Source organism: Pan paniscus, chromosome 7 (genome assembly GCF_029289425.2).
Source record: "Pan paniscus chromosome 7, NHGRI_mPanPan1-v2.0_pri, whole genome shotgun sequence".
Classification (NCBI taxonomy): Eukaryota; Metazoa; Chordata; class Mammalia; order Primates; family Hominidae; genus Pan; species Pan paniscus.
In genome coordinates this window covers 27,645,310-27,666,327 of record NC_073256.2, presented here as the reverse complement: position 1 = coordinate 27,666,327, position 21,018 = coordinate 27,645,310, and the positions used below count along the sequence as shown (strand labels likewise).

The window sequence follows — 21,018 nt, the reverse complement described above, 5'->3', positions numbered from 1 at the left end:
TTCCCCCGTTCTCCCTCTGCAGTGGCCTGCGTGGGGCCCTGTGGAAAAACCCTTGCTGCCGCCTCCGAGCACTCCTGGATTCCACGCCCCTTCCCCCTCCTGCACTCCCAGCCCCTGTGAATGACTCCAAACCACTGCTCTCCCAGAAGGAAAAAAGACTTTTTTTTTTTTGGTTTGCTGGATTAGACGTGTCCTTTTCTTAGCGACAGGTAAAAATGGGATAAAATGTGATGGGCGCGAGCGTTTGGTGTTAACTCTCACCTCCAGAAAATCAATTAAAGCCACCTGGATACCTATTCTGGGGAAACGATGTTTTTGGTAGCCAGGCCAGTGTGTGAGTGATTTATATTTACACAAGACGCAAGCTTGGCTTTGCGGCCCTTTCTGGTTTTGTAAATTTCCCGTGTCCCAGTTCAGTCCCTCACAAACCACTTGCAGGTGTTCTTTCTGCCGTGGCCTTCACTGACTGCCTCACTGGCTAAACTGAGGAAATGAACCCATTCACACCTGAGTACATCTGTGCCCTCTTACTTAAATTAGCTTGTGTGTATTCTGGAAACAGTGAGTTGTAGGTGAGAGCATTTGCAAGAGAAAAAAATCTTACTGAAGATAAATTACACAGGGACAAGCTCTTCAAGTGCATGGCTTCTGTGAGAAGACATTTTGCCTAGGCTGCCCTGACTCCAAGCTTAGTAGGAGATTTTAGGCATTTAGTAGTTCAGGTAACAGATATACCCAGGTTAGCTGAAATAAAGTCTGCTGTCTTTTTAATGGTTTGTCCGGATCTCTATTCAGAATTTATTTAAATGAAAACGTTTCAGAAAACATGGGATTGAATTAAGTCAAATCATGAGAGTAGATGCAAGAACTTTGTCTCCTGCTGGATTTACGTGCAAATTCAGGCTAGGGGAAGTGAGGGTGGTTCCGTAGGCCCTGCACCACCCAGAGTTGTTTACTGGCCTTTCTAGGCTGAACCAAACAGCTTTTTTTCTAGCTGCATTTGTCTGCAGATAATTTGTTTCCTGCTGATAAGTTTATAAGAAGTGAGAGAATAAAACAGGAAAATGCCGATTAACTTTTATCTGTTATAAGCATAGCTTGGGGTCAAATAAAATTCTGAAATATGTTTTAAATTTGAAATCTAAATTCCCAAACACCCACACACTCAAAGTCATATCGAATGAAAGGTAGTGTGTTTGGTATTGGAGATACCTTTTTTTTTTTGGGCGGGGGCTGGGGGGTGTTTTCTGGTTGTTAAGATGCCAGGAATGAAGCAGGGGAGGGACAAAAAGTATGGGGAAGAGAGATTTTAACATACCAGTAGAATTCAGCAGCATGTACTGGTAGGCTTCTGCTGAACAAGCCGAAGTGTGGGCAGTAAAAATGTTGGTGTCAGGTTAAAATTCCTGAGAGAACTGTTTCTAATGGAATCTGTCCTGGACACTTACTAGTAGTAAGCTTTGAGACAGAATGAAATTGGAGTAGAATAAAATCCCACCTCCATTCACCTAAATGTTAATTGTTTCTTGGCAAAGTGGAAGTCCAGATTTTAGGGCAAACTGAAAAGTACATTTAAAATGTCAATTTAGCTTTTGTAGTTGTATGTAGGGTAGTATTTTTTTTTTCTGATCTTAACTTTCCTCTGCAGTGATATAAAGTGCCTGTGACTTTACTGTCTAGTTTTTTTTTTACATCTTTTTTCAAGATTAGAATATATCTCTAAATATTTCCTAAAGTTAACTTATTAAAAGACATGCTAATTTTAGTAAGTTATTTTTTCTAACATAGCTATACTTCAAAAGCAGTATTTACTGAGGAAGGATTTTATTAAAAAAATTTTTTTTCCCAGTTAGATGGTTTTGCTTGAAATACTGCAGGAACAAGGTCTGCTGTTTTAATACCTGCTAGCCATGTTGTTTGCGTTGAAATCATTCATATGTAAAAGCTTTAAAGGAATTCTTGTTTTAATCTTTCGGCAAACAATTGCTTGTCAATGTGTATGAACATACATCATCTCTGTTTTTATTGAAGATCTTTTGGGGTTATAGTTGTTTCCTTAAACATATTTGCTGTGGAAACTTTGCTATTTCTTATGGTCACATAACATAAAGGTTAAGATCTAATATTTCTATCATTTGGTTTGGGCCGCATCTCTAAGAAAAGATGTCAGTGAAGTTGTACATTGTCAAAACTGATTCCATTAACCCATGAATACTTGTCTCTTTACATTTTTTAATGTAAAATTATTTGGTTATAGCTTGGACAAAGCACAACACCGATTTAATAAAACTTAGTTTCCCTCGATATTAAAGTGGGGCACTTCTGTGCATCTTGCCATTCCTGTCAAGATGGCAAATACTTGACGTCTTTTATCAAATAACTTTACAGAATGTAAGAAAATATTTTGGCTGGGCTGAAATTGGAGCATGGAAGAATGGTTGTCTGTAGAATGATGTGGCCCCATGAACCTGCTTTGCAGAGCACTAGTGTGTGATTAAGGTCTTTTTCATGCATGCCTTACTCCTACTAATTACTAAACATGTAACAGCCTCTGTACGGCTTGATGTGCTTTATTTTTCAGGTGCTTTTTGTGGGGATAACTGGCATGTGAATCACTTATTCCAGGAGCATGAGTCACATTGGGCTTCACTTTTGTACAATGTGTTGTTAATAGAGAGTGAGAGCATTTTCTTGGAGGGTTTGGCTTTAGGAACAGTGGGATTTAGTTTGCCTGTTGCATTGATGTATGCAAGTTTTCCCTTCAGCTATTGTCCTTTCTCTGCTTTTGTGTTACTTTTAGAGGTTGCTTAGTGCATTGTCAGTTCTCTTCAGTCAAGAAGCAACAGTTCTTTGACCAAAATTTCATGGCCACATCATTAATCTCCCATTTAATGGATGTAGTTTTATGTGTGTGTTTGCACCCTTCTATTTCAGAGTAAAAGGAATTTACTTAACTTCTTTATACGACTTGCCATATTTAAGAGGATGGTCAGTGGTTCTTTATCTTGTGAGATGGGATGTGGTAGAGGGTTGCCTTCAGGAGAGTAAAAAGGAAAAGGCATTTTGCATTTTATAATGGCACCATCCAGCTGAGCAGTCTACAGCTCTGTTTTAGCGTTGTTTTCTGATTTGAGACTGGTGGAATTTGGATATGCAGCTCTCTACAAAATCAGCCGTGAATGTTGCTGGGCTGGTGAAGATGCTTTATTATTTTTTTTAATCACTCCCCTGCCCTCCTGTCTGCTCCTCTATGTAGGGATACTTAGTTTATTATGGGTCTTTGTTCATGTTGACTATTTTAGAAGAGTGGTTCGTAGTTCTGGCTGAGAATAGAATCTGTTGCAGCACTTAAATAGAAAGGCCGAGGCACTGCTGGACCTGCTGAAGAAGACTCCCTGGGGAGGACACAAGAAGTGTTAGTTTTAGAAGAACCACAAGTGATCACGTGGGAACCCCACGCTTGAGAACTGGATTTCAGGCTTGTTCCACTTGGAGAGGAATATTAGATTTGTGTTCTTAATAAATATGATGGCAGAATTGGGAAAGGAATGATCTGGTACCGATAAGTTTGGCCCCTGGATAATACCATAACAAAACGACTTTACCTTGGAAGCATGAGTCTAAAAGTACCTCAGGCGTACTCAAGGGTATGCACTAATGGTACTCCATGTTTTCTGTTTTTTGTTGTTGTTGTTGTTTTGTTTTTTTTTTTTGTTTTTTGAGCTCAAGTATTAATCTCATTCTGAAAGAATTCGCAAATTCAAAACAGTCTTCAATAAATGTAGCCCACTTCTCTTTGCCTTTTATGGGATACAAATAATGTTTATGTTGCGTGTGAAAGGCATAATAATTCTGTTTAATTCTGAAGTGATTCTATTAAATAGGCTTGAGGAAACATAACTGGGATTATGAGTGGTGTTGGGATAAGTGATCTGTAATATCCCTCTAATGCTAAGATTTTGTGGTTTAAGAATGGTAATATTCAATATTTAGATACCTACAAATGAGGAGATTCGTTTGTGTGGGGCTAGGGTACCATTATAGACACATTAATAGATTGTATACTTGCATTTGTGGGCTGTGTGGGTGTGTGGGTGTGTGGGTAGAGAGAGAGTGTACTTTATATGCTTATTAATGGGTGGGAATCTAATTGTAAAAATAGCTTTTTTTTTTTCATTTTATCCATAAACTTAATGGAATTCTGGTTAAAAAGAAACTCAGTGGGAGGCCGAGGTGGCGGATCGTGAGGTCAGGAGATCGAGACCATCCTGGCTAACATGGTGAAACCCCATCTCTACTAAAAAATACAAAAAAAAATTAGCCGGGCGTGATGGCGGGCGCCTGTAGTCCTAGCTACTCTGGAGGCCGAGGCAGGAGAATGGCGTGAACCTGGGAGGTGGAGCTTGCAGTGAGCCAAGTTCGTGCCACTGCACTCCAGCCTGGGCGACAGAGCGAGACTCCATCTCAAAAAGAAAAAAAAAGAAACTCAATGGGATTTTTCTGAGGGGAAAGTTGAGTAAAATTGATCTAAGAAAAGTATAAATGTGTTTGAGTAGTCAAAAAAAACTTTGAAGAATGTTGAGACTTACCTGATCAGGAAGTGGATGTGCTATAATGTGTCAATAATTAGACCAATGTGCAGAGAAATTAAGCAGATAGTTCGCAAAGGAGAATAAAGAGTCTGTACATATATTGATATGTTAGTGAGAATTTAGTACATAGTAAAGGTGGCATTGCTAATCAGTGGATAGAAAATTATTTAACAAATGATATTAGCAGTTGACTATCCATTTGGAAAAAAAAATGAATCTCTACCTTAGGTAAACAGAAATGCTAAAAGAATGAAAGGCGTAAACATAAAATGTTAAACTGTAAAAACACTAGGATGATTATTTTTTATAATGTTGCAGTGGGCAAGACCCTTTGGTACCATCAAGGAAAAGAAGGAGCAGATTTAACCACATGAAGTTGCCTCACCTGGTTTCTTCCCTTCTCCCTCCTCCCATCTGAAAAATCCAGAAATACATGCTTAGCTGTGAGGGTAAATGGGTTAAATTGAGACAGAGATACTTCCTCCAGGAGAATGAATAAGAAGAGAACATCTCTAAAGATTTATTTCTTGTTTTTGAGTGAACAGTAACCCTAAAAACTTGACATTTATGGTAAATTTTCAAGGGAAGGGGATGAAAAAACGGCATGCTTTGGAGCGAAATTGCAACTGGGGATGCAGCATAGTATTTCCAGAAGGATCCAGAAACAAAGTATCGAAATCTGTATTGTAAGAAGGCTGGTGCTCCTGAAGTCTAGCAGGCAGGTGCTTACTAGAAGTCACAAGTTGTTCATTTCTGTCTTCAACATCATTTGATACTATAGACTTATTCATAAGGTCAGTTGCCTAGTCAGGCTTATGCAGTGGATAGATTCTGGAATGTTGGAAAGATTCTGTGGGATGGAAAGATTCTGTGGGATGCAAAAAGAAACTGTGTCTCTGATGTTGCCATTTTCACCCCAGGATGATTTGCTTTACAACGTGCTGTCTGCAAATAAGTTTGTGGTTAAAATTTTAGTTTACTCCCCATGATGTGCTATTCATCTAGTTTCTTCTCATCAGAAATTCTGGATTTCTTATTTGCCTCTTAAAAAGTAAAACTTTAAAAAAAATTATGAAAATATAGTCTCATTTAACAAGTTCATTGACTTTTGACTAATTGCCTAAAGACAATCCACTGCTTACCGCTATTGGAGATACTTAAGAAAAGCGCAGGACATAGCCTGGTATGAAGGGAATGACTGTTGGAATTAAGAAGTCAGGTTTCTCACTCTGCAAGTTACAAACAACCACTGGCCTCAGTTTCCTCATATTTATCAAACAAGCAGTTAAATGGATTGATCTTTAATGTCCCTTCAATGTAAAAAAGTTCATTATGCTACAGGTACTTGTGCTTTGAAAATAGCTTTAAAGAGGGAATTTCAGATTCTGGTTTGATCAGTTAAACTGTTTTTAAAGCAAGTGTGTATGTGTCCTAGGTGCTGATTCGGAGTAGAGTTCTAAGTCCTGCCATGGATTGTTTTGACTTATTAAACAAATTCTCATTTTGTGTCACCTATGTATAGGGACATTTTGGAGATCTCATTAGTTAATGTTAAGATTTATGTCAGACTAAACCTACTGAGAAACTTGTGCTGACTTTATCAGCTAATTTTGTGAATTTGCAATTTCAGCTAAAATTAAACTATATTTTTCAGTAGTCTTTTTTTGTAATCTGTTTAAAATTTTTAGTGGTAGATTAAGCTAAAGCAATATATGCATATCTGTTTAAGCCATGTATTTTGGAGGTTTTTCTGAATTGTTTACCAAGGTTAATTTCTTTTGTCGGGGGGGGGGGGTCAGAACCTTAAAATTACCTGCTGTAATTTGTTGTTTGAGATGTGTTCTTTAACTTTGAAAAGTTAGTGTTTGTAAAAAAAAGATTTTTTTTAGTGATACCATCAGGTCACTTGAGCTCTTTTAGGAAATAATTCTGTTAAGTGAATTTTTTTGTTTGTTTAGATTAAGGTATAAGTTCTCTTTTGGCACTAGTTGAATTTTTAGGAAAGATGGAATTTGCTGAGAGAATTCAGTGGATATTGTTACAGTGACATTAATATAGTTCTACATAAAATTCTACATTAGATTTTTCATTTCTGTATTTCTAATGTGGGTAGATCTTGGTATATTGTATTATTTTAATATAGCTGAAAACATACTACAGCACCCTATGGTATTTTACAGATTTCTAACAAAAAATTTCTTCTCATTGATCTCTTTTACCTTGAAATATTAAACAAGTGGTTTAAAAAATAATTTTTGTTTTGAATGGAGTGTTTTTGTCTTCTTAGTTTAAATGAGGAAGCAATTTCTGTTTTATCTTGGTCACTGATTTAGAGCATGGACTGTGCTCATCATTCATTTCTAGGAAGAAATTAGAATATTCATTTCACAGAGAGCTACATATTGTTTTCTTCACCACCCTCTTGGAGGAAAGGTAGGGTTGATAATTACGGTTTGCCCTGGCCACATGCTTTCACTCATGGGTAGGTGAGCTAAAACATTCATATCACCATGATGCTTCCTTTTCTTTCCGTCTTAAATAGACAGGACAGATGAGGAAAGGCAACAGATTTGAGGAAGATGCCAAACCCATGGCTTGGGAAGCTTGCCAGTGAAGTTGAGCAGGCAGGGCAATCCAGAACTCAGGCCCCTCCAGAGGGCAGGTGCCTGACTTTCTCACTTCAGCTGTGTTTCTTCAAGTGTGGCAGAGACTCCTGTGTTAGGAGAGCCCACGGGGCCATTAACATGCGGATTCCAGGCCTTACTACAGACTCCAGGATCAGCGCCTCAGGGAGTTGGGCCAGGGAGTGTGTATTTTTGCTCAATTTTTATTATTGAAGCTTTGAAGCTCACAGGGAAATAGAGCAGTATAATGAACACCTGTTACCATTCACTTGGCTTCAGTAATTTTTTTTCTAAAGAAACAGATTCTCACTCTGTTTCCCAGGCTGGAGTGCAGTGGCGTGAGCATAGCTCCCTGCAGCCTTGAACTTCTAGGCTCAAGCAGTTCCCTTGCCTATGCCTCCTGAGTAGCTGGGGCTTGAGGCGTGTGCCACCATGCTTTACTCGTTTAAAAAGATTTTTGTAGGCCAGGCGCTGTGGCTCACGTCTGTAATCCCAGCACTTTGGGAGGCTGAGGTGGATGGATCACGAGGTCAGGAGATCGAGACCATCCTGGCTAACATGGTGTCTCTATTAAAAATACAAAAATTAGCCGGGCGTGGTGGCACGTGCCTGTAGTCCCAGCTACTCAGGAGGCTGAGGCAGCAGAATCGCTTGAACCCGGGAGGTGGAGGTTGCAGTGAGCCCAGATTGTGCCACTGCACTGCAGCCTCAGTGACAGAGCGAGACTCCACCTCACAAAAAAAAAAAAAAAAAATTTGGTAGAGATGGGGTCTTGCTGTATTGCCCAGGCTGGTTTTGAACTCTTGGCCTCAATGAATTCTCCTGCCTTGTCCTCCCAAGGATTATAGGCGTGAGTCGCTGTGCCTGGCCAGTAGTTAATACAGATATATTTATCTGTATGTGTGTGTATTTAACACATATCCTATCCTGATGTTGCACCTCTAAATACTTCACCTCAAATATGAAATGTTTTAGAATCATTCTACAAAGGTACAATATTATTATTGCACCTAAGAAAATTAAGAGTATTTCCATAATCCTTAATTCTGTAAAATCATCTATTAGCTGCTTTGTACTCAGATTTGCCTAGTTGTCCCCAGCAAATTTGCTTGTGGGTTTTTTCTCCCCTCCAAACAGGGACTTGATAAAAATTTATGAATTACATTGCTGTTTCTTTAGAATAGTCCCTCTCTGTTTTTTTTTTTTTTTCTCATGACATTGACTTTTTTCCAGGGTCCAGTCCATTTCTCTTGTCTGCTCATATTTTGCGTTTCCTGAGTGTCTCTTGCAGGTGTCGTTTGCACTCTGTATTTCTAGTAAACTTGAAGTTGCATCTAGGGGCTGAATTACATTCAGGCACAAATTTTTGTCAGAAGTACTGCTTTCTTCATGTTGGCATCATATCAGTAGGCGCCCCATACCTGTTTTGTCCCACTATTAGTGATGCTAAGTTTTATCCCTTGGTTAAGGTTGTGACTGCCAGATTTCTTTATATAAAGGTAGTTTTTCCCTTTGCAATCGGTAGGTAACTTGTGGGGTCATATGTTAGCAAAGTATCAGTGTCTCTTTTCCTAAATACCGTTTACCTTATGGTTTTAGTGTCTTTTGGGAATCCTTGCCGGAATCAGTTATAAAGTAGTTGTTGGTGGTGGGGGTATGTGTTTTAAACAGGCTCCCTGGTAATTCTAACCTTTAAGGTTTGATAGCCACTGCTGTCCTATTAATAGAACTAGGAGCTGAGTTATCAGGTCTGTTGAATGGGTTGCCAGTAAACAGTTAATGAGTTTAAGCTTCGTGTTCATTTTAGAGAAACTAAGATCAATAAAGTGCCTCCTAAGGCCCCCTACGTCCTAGTTTAGTTGTTGGAGAGGACATGTGTGTGATACTTGCAGTAAACTTGAGGTGAGCCCTGCTAGTGTGTTAGAATGTGTGACAAAAATCCAAGGAGAGTGGAGGAGGCATAGAGAAATTACTAAGGAGGAAAGGAAACTATATTGAATATTCTGTGTATATATATATATATATATATATATATATATATATATATATATAGTCTCACTTAATTTTCACAAGCATTTTGTGCCCATTTTACAGATGAAGAAGTGAGCTTAAAGTGTTAAAGTAACCTATGGCACTGGCGGAGGAAACTTTTGAAGCCAGAGCTCACAGAGCTGTGGGCGGGACAGAATTAGTTTGCTTTACCTCTGGGACGTTGTTGTCTGGCTTATTGAAGATGGAGGAATGATATTCTTCAACCTCTGGGGCCTCTTGGTATATAAGCTGAGGTTCTTTGAGACCTCTGATGTCTAGCCTAATGTATTAATATTAAACTCTGCAGAGCTTAGGGTAGGCTTGTAAGTCTTGTAGTTGATTGTAAGTGCTGATGAATCAAACAGCTGAGTAATATTAATACCTCTGGGTCTGTGTCTTAGGACACAGTTTTCAGTACCTCACTCCATTCTCTTTCTCAGGGTAGATGCACCTTACAACCCCGTGACTTCCACATTACACAAAGGAATGTAGGTTTGGCATACCCCACAGGTCCCATGTAAATACTGCACTCAAATATGTTTGTTCTCTGTTGACCTGTTGGAAACATTGAGAACAGCAGTTGTATCCCAAGGATATAAAGAAGCTGTTTTCTTTTCTTTCTTTTCTTTTCTTTTCTTTTTTCTTTTCCTTTCTTTTCCTTTCCTTTCTTTTCTTTTCTTTCTTTTTCTTTCTTTTCTTTTCTTTTCTTTTCTTTCTTTCTTTCTTTCTTTTCTTTCTTTTCTTTCTTTCTTTTTTTTTGGGACAGTTTCACTCTTGTTGCCCAGGCTGGAGTGCGGTGGCGCGATCTCGGCTCACTGCAGCCTCTGCCTCCTGAGTTCAAGTGATTCTTCTGCCTCAGCCTCCCACGTAGCTGGGATTACAGGCATGAGCCACCATACCCGGCTCATTTTTGTACTTTTAGTAGAGAAAGTGTTTCACCATGTTGGTCAGGCTGGTCTCGAACTGCTGACCTCAGGTGATCTGCCCTCCTCGGCCTCCCAAAGTGCTGGGATTACAGGCGTGAGCCACTGCACCCGTCCAAAGCAGCTATTTTCAAACCTTGGCTGTGCATCAGAATCACTTGAGGAGCCAGATATTTGAGATCTACCATAAGAGACTGTAATCCAAGAGATCTGGAATGGGCCCAAGAATCTATATATTTAAAAAATCTAGGTTTTCAGAAAGTTCCCTAAGCAGTACACAGACAGGGATGAGAAGCATAGTTGTACAGGCTGATTTCTGCCAATATCTATGAGTTAGTTATCAAGGAGAAGGAGTGTATGTTAGAATTGCTTGGGAATTTGTTTTTTGTTTTTGGTAAACTTTTTATCACTAGGCATCTTAGATTTAGAGGGGCGGAATGGATAAAAGAAGGTCCTCAGGTGATTCTAATGGATTACCAGTATTTAAACAATCTGAATGGACCTTTTAGCTGGAGTGGCTTGGCGAAAAGTCTGTATTAACCAAAGAGTTGCTGTTGCCATATAGTATGCCTGGATTTAGAATGCAGGAAAGACATTTAACATTAAAATTATGACATATAATTGAGGATTCCTTTGATCCAAAAGCTTCTTTCTTTGGAAGTTTGAAGTATTTCAAGGTCATTATTATGAACACGGATGATCCCCATTGGTGCTCAGAAGTGCCAGGTTAGAGGCATTTTATTATGCTTGGAAATTGATATTTCAATCCAGTGAATTTTGTGTCTCAAATTCAGAAATGTTATATTTGTTGTAATCAGTGCCAAGGATAAGATTCCTAAAAAGAAACTGGTGAATGAAAGAGGAGACATGACCTAATAGATACTGAGTGTCATTAGAGACAGGAAAGAAGGGAGCAGAGAAGAAAAATGACCTACCTACATTTTGCTTGATAGATTCATGGGGAGAACAGCCAGGGGAGGGGATGAGGGGGAGTTGGATGGTGTTTGCTGGTAAGATATTAGTGCGGCACATCAGCAAGCATCCCTGCATCTGTGCACACTCAAATACCTTCCCTTTGCACTCCACCTAGAAATGTACATGGGAATGGTGAGAAAATCCGAGAACCTTGTAACGGAGAAGCTCAGGGCCAGAAATCCTAGGAGAGGCTGGGCTGGCAGAGGTGGGGCCTGGGGTCTGTGGACTTGCACAGGGCAGGGAGGGTTAGATCCTCTGCTCATTAGTGATTCCGCATCAAAATGAGCAGAACTCCAAATCTGTCATTTTGTTTGGTCATAAGGAAGACAGCTTTTGAGTAGTCAACAGAAGAGTTAATAAATCACCCTACACTGTACATTTAAAAGATGCCACTTTGCCTTCAAAGCTGAAGAAAACTCTGAAGGAAAAGATGATGTCTTCCAAAAAGGAATTCTGTGTTCAAAGTTTAAGTAATCAAGTGGTTTTGGTCGGGCCTAGAGGGTGATGGTATATATGGCTCTGGGTTGGAAGGGAAGAGAAACTACAATAAAGGACTCATTACTCAGTTTGCAGATGAAACAAAAGTTGTCAAAACGAAGCTGAAGGTAGAGACAATCACATGATGAGTTTGGAAAAACAGAATTTGAATGTGTTTGTAGCATTTGTGGACTGTGTTTGGGCCGTCCACTATTTGATAGGAACTGCGTACTAATTTTTAGGTAGTTTCTGAGCTGTAATGTGGGAAAGGGTTGGTGTGTACCCAAGCAGGCCTTTCTGATTAAATGTGATATGTGTCAGGCATGTTACCTGGTTTTGGATGGGGTCTGATGAGGTTGAAGTGTATTTTTTTGCTTATTGCTTGGCGTTTCAACTCACTATTTCAATTAGCGATGGGCTCATACCTACTGTAATGTGATACACACATTCCTGAAAAACCTCTCATTCTGCAAAATCGTACACTAAAAATAACTGGGCTGTAGAAAAAAAAACAGGATTAAGGCCAGACTACTTAAAACTATGTAACTTTGTAAGTGGAACTTTAACAAAAGCAATGACAGTTGAGTAAAAATACAGGGAGGCTTAACTCTTCCTTGAAACTTGCGCTCAGCATTATACTCAGATGATTGTAGGGGCCTTATTTTATCCTGGGACATGTTTATCCTGGGTTATGTAGATTCATTCTTGGAGATGTTAGTTTATTCTGGAGGCCAGTTTCACTAGAATTAAAGCTCTGTTTCAGAGTGTAGCCTTCATGTGCCCCCACACTATCATTGGGTGATGGAGAGCCCAGCAGATACTGAGGTGACTAAACCGGCCACCCCCATGCCCACTGCTTGCACAAAAGGAAGGTGCTTTGATATGATTGATTTTTCTTAGGGTTGCTTTCTTTTTTGTTGTTTTTTTCTAAGTCTTTCTCATTATTTGTGAAAAAATCTTGGCCCTCAATAGCTTCAAAACGTTAACATGCCGGGAAGAATCGCTCGTGAACCAACACTCCTTCTCCATGATACTGTTGTCATTCCCATTTTGCCAGTCATGTGGGAAGGAATCCATGTCCCGGAGACATGTGTTGCAGCAGTTCTTACATGTTTTTGAATCAGCGATGGTGTCATGATGCAGCTTTTGAGAATGTCAAGTTTCAGTTGCATTGGGAAGTTCTTGTTTGGGAGATATCCTATAGTGTTTCAAGGTTAAGTGACATTTCTTAACTTTCTTATGCTTTGTTGGCCCTTGTCTACAATAAAGAACTGAAGTGGAGCTATTTTTGTCCACTTTTACATTCTGCCTCTAAAACCTAGCCATAGGGTGGGATGCTATAATTTTTGATGCAGCATTGGTATTTGAACAACACACAGGAAGCAGGAATGGTTTTACATTTTGGTTCATTTGAAATGTGGTTATAGTGAGGTTTTAAATAAATCATCTGAGCTACAGTAAACAAAAAAAGAGCAACAGTAGCCAGTTGTCAAGGAAAAGAATGATGGGTAGAATAAACAGACTGCTTTCTGCAGTCTAAACAATCTGTTTTCATGGTTTTTTTCTCTTTCTTTTTGAAGGGTTATTGGGAGAACTTCCAAATTAAGTAGAAGTTAGTTAAATATGAGAGGCAGTAAATCCACAATGCTTATGTTAGTGATTATTACAGCCTGTTTTCTCAATAGCTCTAATAACAAAAATGTCAGTGACTGAACACAATAGAACAGTATTGTTTGTCGTGGGGTGGTATGGCTGGTGGTGGCTTCGACATCCTCAGGGCTCAACACCTCAGCATTCAGTCAGAGAAAGGAAAGAGACTATAGAGAAAGTATAACTGTTTCTTAAAAACTCTAGCTTGGGCCAGGCGTGGTGTCTCATGTCTGTAATCTCACCACTTTGCAAGGCCAAGGTGGGAAGATCAGTTGAGTCCAGGAGTTTGAGACCAACCTGGGCAATGTAGGCAGACCTGTCTCTACAAAAATTAAAAATAGATGAGCTGGATGTGGTGCGGCACACCTGTGGTTCCCAGCTATTTGGGAGGCTGAGATGGGAAGACTACTTGAGCCCAGGAGGTTGAGGCTGCAGGGGGCTGTGATTGTGCCACTGCAGCCTGGATAACAGAGCAAGACTCTCTCTCTCAGTCTCTCAAAGCCCTGATTTGAAGTGAAGTGAAACACATCACTTCCACTCACATGCCATTGTGAAGAACTAGCCGTGGACCATACCTAGATCAAGGGTGGCTGGGCAACACCTTCACATCACAGGAGAGGGAGCCTGCATTTTGGTGGATAGAGACTCAAAGAATTCTGTGTAGATCAGGTACCTTCCAGATTAAAGTGGGATGGGGATGGGGGGGCATGAATGTGTCTATGTGTGTGTATATGTAAAAAAAAAATGCTATTGATTGCAGAGTACAGGAGACGATTTCTCTTTAAAACTTTGATTTCTGTTTTGATTCGGGACTTGGCAAGCTTTTTCTGTAAAGAAGTATTTTAAGATGTGTAGCCACAGAAGGCCTCTGATGCACAGTCCCCTCGAAAAATATAAAAAGCATTCTTAGTCTGAGGGTCGTACAGAAATAGCCTGAGCCCTGTTTCCATCGATCAGCTCAAACAGGTAACTGTTTAAATTAGCTTTTAAAAATACTTGTGAAGTTTAATGAAGCGTGAGTCATACTAAATACACTAAACTATCTTGAAATTATACAACTGGAGTTTTAAATAATTTTTCTTAGATGATATTTCATTGAGGTAAAAATGGCCTTCATGGACTCAATGAAAAGTATTGTAGCCATGTGCCCAAGACTCATCAGTGTTTCAGGTCTTAAGGAAAAGTTCATCTGGGTGAGGGAAGATTGGATCTTGGTTTGTGAGCACAGGTTATGTACTCTTATAAAATCATGTCCCATCATTGGAGACTTTATTGGGTGCCATCTCCCAGGAAACTATCCCTAAAAGTGACTACTTATTCTCATCTGTTGAATATATAGACCACCAAATAGATATTTAAAAAATGTGCAAAATTGTACGTACATTTAGAAATTTACTCTAAAACCCTATACAGTAAATCTTCAGCGTCATCAGTGAGTTCTTAGAAACTGCAATTTTAAGTGAAACTACATATATGGAAACCAGTTTTCCCATAGGCTAATTGATACAAACAAGATTAAGTTTCTGTGGCATATTTCTGTTCACAAAAACACCACCAAACTTTTAAGTAAAGACCAAAACACTTCTAGCATTAAACGTTGAAATAAATGTGAGCCATATGTATATTTAAGAAAGATTAATGCAATGTGAGATAATTCTTACCCGCTTATTCCACCTGGTCACAGGTGGTCAGAGCCTATCCTAGGAGCTCAGGGCACAGGGCGGGCACCAGTCCTGGAGGGTGCCATCCCATCACAGGGCACACTCACACTCACACCCGCACCCATGTCCTTGGACTGGGACCAGGTAAATGCATTAATAAACCTCATGTGCCCAGCTTTGTCTGGGAGGAAACCCAAGTACCCAGAGAGAAAAACCACCAGACAGTGGCCCGGTTGGGAATGGATTTTTCTTATCAACTGTGTAACTAAATGATGGTCAATGAAATGATGTTATTTGAGGATGTGCTGTATACTAAAATATATGGAATTCTATTTGGTTTGTGTGTTAGTAATCCCTGGGGATGGATTCAGATGATCTGAAAATTCCTTATTGAGGTTGTGCATGGTGGCTCACACCTGTATTCCCAGCACTTTGGGAGGCTGAGGCGGGTTGATTGCATGAGCCCAGGAGTTTGAGACCAGCCTGGACAACATAGTGAATTCCCGTATCTACAAAAGTGAAAAAAAAGAACTATAGAAATTCCTTATAAAGGTGTTAAATATCTAAATATGACTTAAATGTAAAACCAAACCAGAAATGTTTTCATCGAAACAGGTCAGTATGTTTTGTAAGTTCTTATAGAAAACCATAAAATATTTAAAAAACAGAAATCTACCATTGTAGCCTTGAAGTTTCTAACAGTCAGCTGTCTTAAAATACCTGTTCAGTTAGTTCCAAATGTTAAGTTACATTTTCTGACATTCTTAATGGGCTTTTAAAAATTAGGTTACTAATAAATGTAATATAAGTGTGTGTGTGTGTGTGTGTGTGTGTGTGTATATATATAAAATATGTATTTATTTAGAGGCTATTTTATAATTTAAAAGTTCCTTTCCATAGTATCTCCACCAGTTGAGACTGTACCAGGGGTCTGCATGAGGGCTCTTGTTTCTTCTTAAAAAGCCAAAATCTGTGACCTGTGTGGCCAATAAGTAATTATTATCTTCTCAGACTATTGTACTTGAGAGATTAAACTGCAAATTATAATTAGAATAAAACTATACTCTGAAACCTTTAACAGACTCTGTATGGTGGTAGAGGTCAAATATACACTATGTATGAGATAATTTTTTTTGTCTAGCTGATCTTATTAATAGAGTTTTAACACTTTTCATTATATTTGCTTATATTATCTGGTGCCGGCTCAGTCTTGCCCTTACAGTGGAATCATCTATTGTAGCCAGGGGATATTATTGCCCAGACCACAGACAGTCCTGACTTGTTGGCATTGTATAAAGCACGCTCCAGATAAACACTACTATGTACATTGCTTCCAAAAGTTCATAGTACTGCAAATGTTATAACCCTTATGCTGCGTTTAAACCCTTATTCCTGAGCCTTTCCACTTCATGAGCCCACTTGGGCAGACTTTCCAAAAACCGTATTTAGGGGCCTTATAGTAATATTAATCAACACAGATCTTAGGACCTCTTTTCAAGATCAAATAAAAAATGAATTGGTTAACCTCACATTTTAGTTTATTTTGACTAGCACAGATGTAATCTTAAATAATTTTTAAAAATCCAGAAAATAAGCCAGGTGTGCTGGCTCATACCTGTAATCCCAGCACTTTGGGATGCTGAGGTGGGAGGATCACTTGAGGCCAGGAGTTCAAGACCAGCTTGAGCCCAGCATGGTGGGACCCTATGTCTTCAAAAAAAAAACTAGACAGGTGTGGTGGCACATGCCTGTAGTCCCATCTACTTGAGAGGCTAAGGAAGAGAATCACTTGAGCCCAGGACTTTGAGGCTGCAGTGAGCTACACAAGACAATAAGTACTAACAGGTATGTGGAGAAATTGGAAGCCTTGAGCAATGATGATAGGAATGTGGAATGGGGCAGCTGCTGTGGAAAGCAATATAATGATTCTTCAAAAAATTAAACATGGAATTACCACATGATCCAGCAATTTCAATTCTGGCTATATATCCAAAAGAAAGCAGGGTCTCAAGGAGATATTTGTACAGCCACATTCATAGCAGCACTATTCACAGTAACCAAAAGCGGAAGCAACCTAAGCCTTCATCAACACACGTGAATAAACAAAATGGATACAAGACGCATTCAAAGGAATGTTTCAGCCTCAAAAAAAAGGCAATTCTAACACATGCTGCAACATGGATGAACCTGGAGGACATTCTGCAAAGTGAAATAAGGCCACCATAAAAGGACAAACACTATGTGATTCCACTTACAAAAGGGCCCTAGAGGAGTCAAGTTCATAGAGACAGAGAGTAGAAAGGGGGCTGCCAGGGGCTGGGGCGAGGGGAGACGTGGATTTACTGTTAATATGGCACAGAGTTCCAGTTTTACAAGATAAAAACTTGCAGAAATGACTGATGATGCATTGTGAATGTATTTAATGCCACTGAACTGTACACTTGAAAATGGCTAAGATGGTAAATTTTGTTGTATATACTTTGCCACAATTAAAACAATTTTTACAAATACTCTAGATGTTTTTATTTCTTGCTAGCTCTACTACTGCTTGAAACACACAAATGAACGAACAAACAAAATCTTTTTCTCTTCCTCACTTAGGACTGTTGCCCAACTTAAAAAACAAAACCACTGCTAATATATCCACACAGCCGACCCATCTGAGTTCAAGGTATGCCTCTTATCAGTGTCCTGGCCACACTGACCAGCTGAGGACCAGTCTCAGATGTCACCTAAAAATACTTTAAAACTGATTACTTGCACTTCTACAGCACAGTGTGACCATGACCAGGTACAAAGTTAGTCCTGGTGTTAGTGCACCACAGTGATGCCTGTAATGACATGGTTTAAAAAGACAACCCCAGTCTCATTAAGGCTGAAATTATTCCAATAAAGGACCTGTGTGGTATTTTAAGTCAGAAGAGTGCTCTTTCAAATTCCCCATCCTACTACATCACCTGTGGTCATGGGGCTCACCACCACCTTATAGCAAGGTCAACAGCCTGGTCCTCCCTTTTGGAGCCCAAGTCCCTAGCCCTGCCATGGACCAGTTAACTTGGGCAAGGTACTTACTCTAAAACCCTATACTGTAAATAGTGTTTATTTTGGTTAGAAAGATTAGGAACAAACTGGGCGCGGTGGCTCATGCCTGTAATCCCAGCACTTTGGGAAGCGGGTGGATCGCTTGAGTCTGGGAGTTCAAGACCAGCCTGGGCAACATGGCGAGACTGAGACTGAGATGGGAGTGTGGCTTGAGCCTGGAAGGCGGAGGTTTCAGGGAGCTGAGATCTCGCCACTGCACTCCAACCTGGGCAACAGAGCCAGACCCTGTCTCCAAGAAAACAAACAAACAAAAAATCAGGAACAGCTTTGTGGAAGAAGATACTATGTCATAGGGTTGTTTTGAGTTAAGAATTAATACATGCCAAGTCTCAGAATAGTGCTTGATGCATATAGTAAGTACGTACTGAATGTTAGATATTAACAGCTTTTTCTACCTGGCTCACTACCTGCCCACAGTGTTGAAGATCTGACTTGGCATTGATGAGGTTCTTCTTCACCAAATTTTCCTCCTTTATATACCTTATCTATTCCTCTTTCCACACATATAAATATACAAAACAAACCTTGCTTATGTGTTCAAAATATTAATAAATTCTCCAAATAAAGGTCTAACAATGTTAAAGTAAGTTACAAATATGTCCCTATGAAATAATTGTTCTCATTGTTGAGTGGAACCAGGAGAAAACTATAGTCACTTTGTAATCTAGTTATAGGTTGATATATGCTTATATAAAAAGGCTATCCATATTCAAGAATAAAATTAGGCAAGCATGTCATCTGAAATACAGTCTGTCTAAAAGTCAAAACATTGTCTAGCACCAAAGAATCTAAAAATGCTTATATAAGTTTTTAACAAAAAATTTCATTATGAAATATCATACATATGTAAGCTTTTGACTGAAAAACGTTCACCACTCTTTAGTTGATGAAGAAAATATTAAGTATAAATTGTTTATACAACAACCCTTTAAAATCCCCTCACCAAAGATGGACATTAACCAACCATTTCTCATCCTTTCCAAACATTACCAACAAGTCTTAGTGCACTTGTTACTCTCAGGTCAAAGACCTTTTTTGGTTCCTCTTCATTCATAGAATACATCCCAAACTTTTAAACGAAAAGTATGAAGCCTTGTGGGTCCGGAAGACTTCTAACCCTGTATGTCATTACTGTATTGTGTTTTAGCCCTGACTTTCATAATGAATTGTTACAGCGTTTTATTATTTTTACATTTTAGAGACAAGGTCTTGCTCAGTTGCTCAGGCTGTAGTGCAATAACATGATCATAATGCACTGCAGCCCTGAACTCCTGGGCTCGTGTGCTCCTCCTGCCTCAGCCTCCCGAGAAGCTGGGACTACAGCTGCATGCCACCACACCTGGCTAATTTTTGTATTTTTTTTTGTGTGGAGATGGGGTCTTGCTGTGTTGCCCAGGCTGGGCTTGAACTCCTGGGCCTAAGCATTCCTCCCACCTGGGCTTTGCAAAGCCCTGGGATTGCAGGTATGAGCCACTGTGCCGGCCAGTCATGATACCTTTGTATTTCAACCAAATCCTTCTCCTGCCCTGTACTATTTGTCTCCATGCTTTTGCACATGCTGTTTCCTTTACTTGTTCTCAACCAGGGATGATTTTGCTTCCCCCACCCTTGCAGGGTATGTGGCATATCTAGAGACTGGTTGTAACAGCTGGAGGGGTGCTACTGGCATCTAGTTGGTAGAGGCCAAGTGTGGTACTAAACTTACTATGATACAAGGAGAGGCCCTCACCACAAAGAATTTTTCAGTCCAAACATTCCTTGTGCCATGGTTAAGAAACCTGACCTGGACAGTCGTTTCCCCTGTTCTTTGTTCAGGTTCCAGCCATTCTTTATGCTCTCTTGTTACCTCTTCTGTGAAAGCTGGTTCTGATCATTCCATCCAGCTAATCAGTTTTGACTTTGAATTTTCCCAGACAAAGCACTTTTGTTACTTAATACCTTTTATTATTTTTATTTTTAACTTTTTTTGAGACAGGGTCTCACTCTGTCGCCCATGCTGGAGTGCGGTGGTGCTTATCATAGCTCACTGCAACCTCAACCTCCCAGGGTCAAACAGTTCTCCCACCTCAGCCTCCCAAGTAGCTGGGACTACAGGTTTGTGCCACCATGCCCAGCTGTTTTTAATTTTTTTACTTTTTGTGAAGATGGGGTCTCACCATGTTGCCCAGGCTGGTCTTGAACTCCTGGGCTTGAGCAATTCCCCTCCCTCAGCCTCCCAAAGTGCTGAGATTACTGGCATGAGCCAGTGTGCCGGGCTACTTTTTAAAAAGTCCTGTTTATAATCTGTTTTCTCCCTTGGTAAACTCCTTTAAGGTAGGCTCTGTATTGATTGATCTTTGTCTCCTGCACAGTAATTTGTATATAGTGGAGAGCATTATCTTTCTGGGTGAACAAACAGCATGAAAGTCCTGCAGTGTTGACACCGGGCAGTTGGGCCAAGAGCAACTGAATGATGGTTGGTGAGGACATTGGAAGGTGGAGGAGTCGCCTGATGAAACCTGAGTTGGGCTTCTGATGAAGGGTGGGACTGAAACACTAGTGTTTTGAGGGAGGAGAGAAAAGGCTATATTATGTAACTATAAAGAAATGTACATGTGGACACACACACACATGCATGTCAGGGAAGTATTTAATTCTGATAGTACCTTGAGAATAGCCTCAGCCAACCTGGAGGGACTGGTGGCTCAGATGGTGGTTTTAATCTCTTGACTTTGAAACGTTAGGTGGACTGAAAGTATGTAGAGGTTTAATTTAATCTGTCTTTTCTGTATGGTGGCTAAAGTCCAGTAATACCCACTAGAAAACTGTCAGTTAACAGTTACCTAAAGGAATCTACGTGTGTGACAGCTGTCCACCTTGCAATGGGTGTTCTAGCTAGATGCTTGTTCTTTTTGGGTGACTATACTCCTTTAGTGCTCAGACAGAACCAAAACCAATCAGAAAATGAATTGAAAGAAGAGGGCTGTGTGTGATGACTCACACT

The 21,018-nt window shown here is 39.8% G+C and overlaps 1 protein-coding gene across 1 annotated transcript in view; it reads left to right on the top strand.

Annotated features, from left to right (window-relative positions):
- Window positions 1-21,018, top strand: part of XKR6 (XK related 6) — a 359,588-nt gene that overhangs the window by 6,926 nt on the left and 331,644 nt on the right. The gene's annotated exons all lie outside the window — the stretch shown is intronic.